At 45.3% G+C, this 9,400-nt stretch overlaps 1 long non-coding RNA gene across 3 annotated transcripts in view; it reads right to left on the reverse strand.

Annotated features, from left to right (window-relative positions):
* The window catches only part of LOC140219488 (uncharacterized), a 218,409-nt gene extending 218,172 nt beyond the window's left edge, over window positions 1-237 (reverse strand). For all 3 annotated transcript variants that reach the window (XR_011895792.1, XR_011895794.1, XR_011895793.1), the window contains exon 1: window positions 10-237. This is a non-coding gene — a long non-coding RNA (uncharacterized lncRNA). The remainder of the gene's footprint in view (window positions 1-9) is intronic.
* Between the last annotated feature and the right edge of the window lie 9,163 nt (window positions 238-9,400).

Below are 9,400 nucleotides of genomic sequence, written 5' to 3' on the forward strand. Positions count from 1 at the left end.
ACTACGTACCGGTAGGGTCGACAGTTGCACCTGGCGCCGTTGACAAAGCAGATACGGAGACGAACGGACCTGAACTATGGTCCCTAGAATATGGCAAAGACTGGTGCAACGCGCGGCTCCCCAGACGACTCTACACAGGTATGTCCGAAACCTGCCGCGCGCTCTGACGTTTTTGTCACGTTGGGCCGCCACAACGGATTCAATCGCGTTGCGGCATGCTCGATGATGCCGCCATGCCCCGCACCGCAGAACACCAGTGTTGCCAGGTCGGACAAGGCGGCGTGGCCCAAAGCTAGAAAAATGGTAGCCCAAATGTAGCCAAGCACAAAAAAGAGCAAAACAAAGTTGTAGCCAATATAGCCATTTTTATTTGCATATACATTTTCACATACGACTACGGTAATCCCTTTTTGCACAACCGGTCGTTCCCAAAAGTACGTGACGCCGTGACGGTCGACCTTTGACAACCACAGCGACATCATGCTTGCACACACAACACTGATTGGTTGGTACCGGAAACTCAAGTTCCAGCGAATCGCTGCAGAGGGTGAACTTACCGAAATGAATCTCGAATGTAAGCACGAACAAAACCTTCGTGGAAGCTTAAAGGGACTCACAACTGGCCAGAATGTGTTGTGAGACGTTGATAGAAAGGAAATGACTATGATTTATAAAGATAGAATCCAGCACGCTGTTCGCGATTGAAGTAGAGATTATAATTTTGGATTCGGAAAGAAAGTGTCAAGTCAGTAAGTGGCAAGACCTGGCAGTAAAATCTTGGTACTTCGTATGTAGTCTATGAGATTACTGTACGTAATTCGGCTGGTATAAACATAATTATTGGTTAGAATTGAAGGTGCTTTACAATAACATGCACTTGCGGTTCATTCTACGCTTCGGAATTCAAAAGCGCACGCATGGCTACGGCCAACGTAACTAGACTAGGTTCAGTTGTCAAACTCTCCGTAGGCGCAGTACATCGCGGGTGCCCCCGTTTCTTGCTTTGCCGCCAGAGGACGGGAGCACCGCAGGTAGCTCTACGCGGGCGCAGCTCTGCGTTTGCGAAGGGGTTCGGGCCCTCCGACTTCACAACTTACGTACTCGGCAAGTGTTTTCACCGATGCGTCTTTAAATGTTTGTATAGTCTCGAGTTTAGGAGATTGATTAAAAAATTTTACGTAGCTGTGAAAATGCTGCTGCGCTGCCCCAGAATGCGCTGTGGAGTCATAGTCATTAATCAGCTGTTGCTGATGAGTAGCTGCAGGTAAGTAGCTTATTAGTAGTTGTAATCAGCTGTTGCTGCTTAGTACTAATTAATTATTAATGCAAACGCATGGTATGACTCATGAGGCGATGTTAGCGCTACCACACGATGGTCCAAAAAGTCACGGGAGCCCAAGCGAACCAATCGAGGCAGTTCACGACGCCAGTTAAGGCAGAGTGAATTAGGCGAAGTTAATTAAGGCACAGTAAATAATTAAGGCACTCGAACCCACGGTCGTTGGTGAGAGTTGAAGCCTCGACCTTTGGTGGTGGCAATGAATTATCTAACTTGGTGAATTAATCAATTAATGATTAAATGAGGTAATCCACTAACAATCAATTGAATAATTATATATATATATATATAATAATTATGAACTAACTACGCATTACCTAACTAGCCGGATTTAAGATAATTTGAATATCTCCAAGCTACGGCAAACAACATTACCTTGGTTGTGACCAGCTACGCGGCATTCGCTCATATTAAAACTCTGGCTGAAGTTAGCTGGGACGCAGAGTATATACGCACTCTCAGCACTTCATTTCGGGATGAAAAAAAATGATGCTAACTATTTCTTTCATCAGAGCACCGCATTCACAAGTGCAATGTTGAAACCTACGTGAGCTTTGCTCCCTTGCGAGCAGACTTACACATTCAAAGTAGGTTATCGCTGCAGGAACGGAGCATAAATATGCATTCGCGTCACCAAATAAAATTGGATGATACGACCCGGAAACTCTTCAGAACGCGCACGGCATTTAAAACCCACAAGAGTGTAGCAAAAATGCACCGAGACTGCAGCAAAACACGCATGTATACAACGTGCCAAAACAGATAAACAACGGATGGTACTTAATTCGTCGCCCCGTTCGCGCCGTGCTGACCGAGCAAAGTGCGACAGCAGCGCCACGAGATGCGAGGATCGGTGGTGGGTCCACGCTGTCACGGGAGTTTGAAAACTGGACTTAGTCTAGCAACGTTGGCTACGGCCACATGCTGAACCAACGTTACTAGACTAGTAACGTTGTGCTGAACCAACGTGACTAGACTAGGTTCAGTTTTCAAACTCCCGTGACAGCGTGGACCCACCACCGATCCTCACATCTCTGAGTACGTAAGTTGCGAAGCCGGAGGACCCGAGCCCCTTCGCAAACGCAGAGCTGCGCCCGCGTACAGCTACCTGCGGTGCTCCCGCCCTGTGGCAGCAAACCAAGAAACGGGGGCACCCGCGATGTACGGCGCCTACGGAGAGTTTGACAACTGAACCTAGTCTAGTAACGTTGTGCTGAACTGCGTATCAGGTGTAAAAGCGTTGTTTCGTTTTCGATCCAATTGGTTTCGTTTTGACTGGTTATATACCAAAGCAGTTGCACAGTAAACAACGAAAGCACATAGCTATTATGGCAGGAATACTTTAACACTTCCGAAAACATGAATCGCAGCAACGTCCACTTGATAGACAAAATAATAATTTCTAACAGTTATGGCCAGACTTGTCGTTCGCAAAAGGATGGATAGGTGGGCTAGTTGGTAAAGCATATTAATAAAAGCTAGAGCGCTAAAAAGCGCGTGTGGTGTGTGTTTCTTTCTCTACGTATTTCGGGTTTTCAGCGCTCTAACTTTTTAATTTGTCGTCTGCCTCCAACTAATGCCGGCGTATAATCGTTATCGCGCTCACGTATCACCGCTTTCAGCATGCTTCCAGTGAACTACCCAAGCAACCTTGGCCAACTGCCGCTGCTTGGCCGATCGTCGGGAAATGATCGTCAAACGACTATATTGGCCAGCGAAGGTTGGCGAGAGGTCGGTATGACAACGGCCGCCGCCTTTACCGGCGGGCAGTCGGCAGAGGGCGTCTTGCCAACCTCTCTGTCAGACTGACTCCCGACCCGCCAGTTGGTCGCCGGCTCGGTACGATGGCAACGCGTCGGACCAACGCCCGAGGCCGATGAGTAGCATAATTTAATTTTTATATCAATTCCTGTCTGTCGGTCTATACTTATAAAATTCTCACTAGGGAAATTTGTTATAGGTGAAGGTAATACATTGTTATGCTTACAGAATTTATACTTTTCGTGACTATTACATATATACACAGCTGCATTATAGCGCAATGCGTTCAGAAACAGCGATATATGTGTGTGGGACCGTTTTCTGAAGCAATATGAAACTCGTCGTACGCGTAAATATGTGAATTAATCTGCCATGCTTCTTTAAGGGAAATTCTCGGGATGCTTGCAAGGATTAATTCTGTAAACATGCGGAATTTCACGTGGGCTGTGGTATATATTATGAATTTTCGCTAATTCTTTTTTACTGTAATTTAAACACTAAACTTCTAGAAATATTTGGGGTTTAACAAAGCAAACGTCACTAAATTAAACTTGTACCTACCGCCCTAAACATGGCCTCCGAGATGCCATCATAGAGCGCCGACGAATCTCTGGGGCGGAGCGCTGAAGCGGTTAGTGCGACCAGACATCGCATCGCTCTGTTAGCGCTGCCCTCGGCGCGCTGCCACGTTCGCTGCACTGCTAGTTTTCCTCCTACTCCCTCCCACAAGCGTGTCCTCTCCAGAAACGTCACCCCCCTCTTCCACCCGGACTCTCCGCCTCCGTGCCAAGAGCTGCAACACAGAGGCGCCTTCCCCACCCACTGCATTCAGCCACGACTAAAAAGAGACGCGTTTTACGATGCTTGGCATCTTTCTTTGCCTCCCTCAAGCTCCTTTATGCATCAACTAATAGCGCTTTCACTCGTGTGAACGACAAGTGCACCAGAACATACGTATGCTCAGCCTGAAGTTAACTTATGCGAATTATTACAGACTGTGGAGCTAGGAGTCCTTGAATTCCGCTCAGCAGGCAGTACCGAGCGGTGATGCTTTCATTCCCAAACAGAAAAACTAATGCAGGCCTTGCTCCACAGTGAATATTTTATATTTCATTTATCACGGCAAGACTATTCGTATCCTCCTCTTTTGGATATTTGACGTAAGGAAAGTGTCAGAAAACTAGTTAAACATCTATTTACTACAGATGGCGCAGATATATTGTTTACTCAAAATGAATTGGTCAGATATGAATTCACAATTTAAAATTTCGGAAGAACATGCGCGACGAGGTGATAACACTGAACGCACGCTGAGCATTTGCCAAAAGGCGAACGCGAATTGTATTGAACCAAGAATAGAACTACGGTTAGGGAAATGCATATTATGTGGAAACCGCTGGAAACAAAAAAACAGTGGCGCAAGAAAAAAAGAGGACTAGAAACAGAATGAGCCCTGTGTCCTCGTCTTTCACGCCATGATGTTTCCCATGAGCCAAATAGCCCAAGCAAACGTTATGCGACATACTAAGAATTAACTTCCCCTAATAAAAGTGCTGATGTCTTCATTTTGCAGGAGATGACTGGGGAGCGCCAGGGGTTTTCTGTTCCTGCTTTGCTACGGGACTGTGAAACGTAAATGCATCAATAGTATAACTTCGGTGTTGCACCTACAGCAACACAATCTCGAAATCTTCTCAGCCAATCTTTTCTTCCTTTTAGTAGAAATGATTTGGCTGCTACGACGGCGCAATTCATCTGCTACGGCACCGAGTCCCACTACCCATTCTCTAAATTTTTGTTTCTTCTTTCAAGAAATGGTTTGCCAAAGGCTCGAGGATCCCTTTTTACGAGTGCGTCCCAGCAAGACTTTCTCTGTTGCACGCTTCTGCAGCAGCACTTCGCGCTCACCCAAGTTTTCTCGCATAGTTTCCGCGTGGGCGATTTTCAAATAGCAATGCAAGGTTTTCCCTCATGGTGCGGGCTGCCGATTTGACACTCGGCACGCCGCTTTCCGGTTTTCCAGTTGGGCTGGCAAGCGCTCTGTTAGGCACTCATACATAACAGACAACTGTATCCTCGCAGTAAGCGCGTTTCTCTTCGGTGCAACAAAAAATACGTTCCTTCATAAAAAATGTAACACGTATGATTTCGGCTCATATGTATATCTACAGCACACTGACCTCTTAATGGAATAGTGCTTTATGTTCAGATTCATGATTTATCATTCGCTATGTGCCACTGGCTGCGCGCAATTCAGTCTAATCCTTCAGACTGAGCATGTGCCATCTTCTTCGGGTGATTCGTGACGGACGGCGCGGCGCTGCTCGAGACTGTGAAGTCTCCTTTCTTTTCGAACTCGCGCTGCTGCTTGCGGACGGAATGCTTTTCTCCGGAGCCTGAGGGGACGAAACTTGTTCTGGCCTTTTTTTTCTTTCTTTTTCAGCTTCTTCTTGGATCACTGGTAAAGAAAGTTGTGAGTTCGGCGGCAAGCGAACCGCCTGGTTTCCGCGACCCCGAATGTAAAGACGAACACAGCCCCCTCACTCCCCCCACCAACACGTCGCGCGAGAGCAGGCGGGGACCATTCATGCCGTGCAGGCGGCGATCATGTTACAGCGGGGCTGGGGAGAGGAGCGGGCTTCCTGCCGCCGAAACGCGCCGGCGCGCGTATACTACTCCTTGCAAAACACACAGTGGAAAGTGCGTGATATATCCTAAGAATTTGAAAAGGTGGTAGCGCAAGAAGACACGGATGGAGACGAGAGGACAAGGATGGGTGCTGAACTTCCAAAAACATTTATTGTGAATGAATCACGAATATATACATGCTGTCCGAGCCCGGTGTAATCATCTGCGCATTCGTAAATATGCCAACTATTTGTCTGACAGCGTGATGGATGCCATGTTGACACATCCCCATGCTTACACAGCTTTTTTTTCCTCTCCTCCATCGATGATGGAAATAAAGTTCAAGTTCACTTCTAGAAATCGGTTCAGATTCTGCGATTTCCCGTATAACACGAGTTTTACTCTTCTTAATAACGAAAGTGTTTGCAAGGTCGGGCGAACAGTCCCTGCAAGTCAGACAATGACTTGCCAGAAAACCTTCGAAATCTTTTCCTTCACGTGGATTTTTTTACATTGTTTGCGTGCTTCCTTAACCTATCATTAACACATCTCCCAGTATGGCCAATGTACACTATTCCGCACCTTAAAAGAATTTCATAGACTACCCCTTATGCGTATTCAATAAAAGGCGGCCTGTGCTTTATGCCGCAGTCACGTTACTGGCTTGCTTCCGGGTCGGTCATTCTACAAAGCTTTTACAGCTTATGGGGAGCAGCGAACACTCGTAACGCTGAGCCACCTTTTCCAAATTGTGGGATAGTGTGTGAACGTAAGGTATCACAGCTACATTCTGCCTACGCTGTGCGCGGGTTTCGCACGTTTGTGGCTTTGTGCGCATATTTCTCAGCAGGTTCCCTGCAGTATTCTTAGCAAAAAAAAAAAAAAAAAAAGCCCTCCTCCATTGCACCCTGTGAAAGTGGATGTACAACGAAACGATTGCCGACGTTAGACGACGTTACTCAGAAACCAACCACCACTAACACCACAAGCGACGTACGTAACGCGGGCACGCATGTATACGGAAGTGCAGCATACATGGCCCCCGCCAAGCGCAAGAGCCTTATGGAACTAAATGAATCTTTGAGGGTAAATTGTCAGAAAATGCGTAAAATACAACTTAAGCACAAGCTTCAGACATGATAACTTCGGATTGCAAATCGAGTATGCGGGAAAACATAATTCTGTTACGCGGAAACTGAAAGACAAAGCCCTTTTCTAGCTGCCATTTGAGGTCTGTCTGAGTGGCCACGGCCGGTAATTGGCGGTACCTCAGATTAGTACCACAGAGAAAGGCGGAAAAAAAAAGCGAGCTCGCCATGCAATAGGCTGCATAAACATGCAGGGCGCCAGAAGAAAGGAAAAGCGCTTTTAAATTGAGGAGCAGTTAAATAGAGAACAAATCGGGGTGTATGCGGTTATAAAAAACGCACCTTAGAGACTTAAAAGATGCACCAGTCATTGAGAGTTATGTTTGGGAAGGTTGCAACAGAACTAAATCGAAAGGAAAGGGAGGGGGGCCGGAATGTTCAAATGGAAAAAAGCATATTCAAAGTGTCAAGGGCATCTTTGGTTTTCAGGCACAATGAGTGGAAATAAAACTTGGCTGGGCTTAACGTATTTATGAACGATAAAACATTGCAGATAGAAGAACCAAGGCTTAGCGGAATGCCTAAGTGCTGATATTAGGCGTTTTCGGAAATAATGCCGAAATTACCCTGTTAGGTGACATGAATGCCCACATACAGGATCTAGACGTTTATACCGACAACAACAGGAAGTTATTGCTGGACCTTTGTGAGCAACGTAACCTCGTTATCGTAATTACGGGCCGTAAATCTGATGGTCAGATCAGATGGGAAGTTGGAAATAGGCAATCGACTATTGGTTACTGTCTGATAACGGAAGATATTTATGATAAGTTCAGATCAGTTGAGATAAGTTGAGCCATTGGCGAGTAAGACTGTAGTAACACAAGGACTGGCCATAAACGCACCATTTTGAAAATGGGATATGTAGTTGTGAAGGAGAGCACGGAGCGAAGAATGGCCAGTCCAAATTTGAACGCTTAACAAATAACAAATATAGCCGCGGAAGTCGAGAAAGAACACGGCAAATGGCCAAGCAAAAAGTGGGAATACAATGAGCTTCTAAATGTAATGACGAGAGAAATTAGGAAGGAGAAGCAACACGTTTGTTGGAAAACAAAAAGGAAGTAAAAAAAGCTGGTGGAACAGCGTGATACCCGAAGCGATCGATGAACGACAGAAAGCATTACGAGAACATAAGCAGGCATAGAAAGTGCAGTTGCCACAGGTTGAAGTAGACAGAAAATTAGAAGTATACCGGAAGAAAAAAAAATCTATTGTTATAATACTGGTTCAAGCAAAGTTCAAAGGTGAAAGTGAACGTTGGTTGTCGGAAATACGTGAGAAAAAGAAGGCCGCGCCTAGAATATTTTGAAAACACACAAACTTATTAAGCAGAAAGTCTGGAACACAACAGCATGTCCTAGACTAAGATAAAAAAAATGGAAGGGGATGCGACATTAAATTACACCCGAAAAATAACGACCGAATCGTTCCAAGGCAATGATGAAGTAGTTTTAAAGAAGAAGAGCGTTAACGAGAACCAGAGAAAATTCTAAAGCGCACAGCCATAGGGTTAGGCGAGGTTCCCGTTAGGCTGATTAGCGAACTAGGATCAAAAAGTAACGAAGCTCTGTGGGAAGCAGTAGAAAAAGGCTTACAAGATAGGCGAATACCAGACAGCCGGAGACAAAGTAGAATGAATTTAATGTATAAAGATAACGGAGAAAAGAATTGAATTCACCCATATAGACCGTTGACCATTATATCGGCAATATACATGTCAGCAATACAGGTAATTAAATTACAAGTGCAAACATGGGCAGAGAATGGTATGGGAGAACTTCAGAACGGGTTCAGAATAGGCGTCTGGATGATAACTTACTTGTTCTTATTCAGTGTATTGAAATATCCAAAGAGAGGAGACTGTTTTATGTGGCTTTTTTAGATATTACCGGAGCGTATGACAACGTAGACCACAAAATTTTGTGGGATATTCTGGAAGGCATAGGCAACGACTTTATATAGCTTTGACAGAGACCTACCTAGAAAATACAGTTTGCGTTGAATGGGGAGGGATGAGGAGCGAGAAGCAAGTTGATATCAACTAGGGACTGCTGCTTGTGATGTACATGGTAAGTATGAAAAGGGCGCTAGAGGGAAGCAATTTTGGGTTTTATCTCTCATACAAACAGGCGGTTAAAATAGTAGAGCAGTAGCTTCCAGGTTCGTTTTATGCGGACGACATTGTGTTGCTAGCTAACAAGCGGAGTGTTATGCAACGCCTGGAGAATATATGTGCACATGAAGGTGAGAATTTAACATTTGAAATTTTGTGTTAGGAAATCAGCTTTTATGGTAAACAGTACTCAATGAAAACAGTGAACAGACAGTATCAATACAGGGCCAGGAAATACCTCGAGTAAAAGAACACAAATACCTCAGTATACACTAAAAAAAAAAATCCACGCTTAATCACGCTAAACTGTGAGTTTTAGCGTGACGCGCATGTAAGTGAGGCGTGGATGACGTTTCAGGCACCCGTGACCGAAAATAAGCGTGACATTCCTTTGTGTAAGCATGAGGA

Source organism: Dermacentor andersoni, chromosome 7 (genome assembly GCF_023375885.2).
Source record: "Dermacentor andersoni chromosome 7, qqDerAnde1_hic_scaffold, whole genome shotgun sequence".
Lineage (NCBI taxonomy): Eukaryota > Metazoa > Arthropoda > Arachnida > Ixodida > Ixodidae > Dermacentor > Dermacentor andersoni.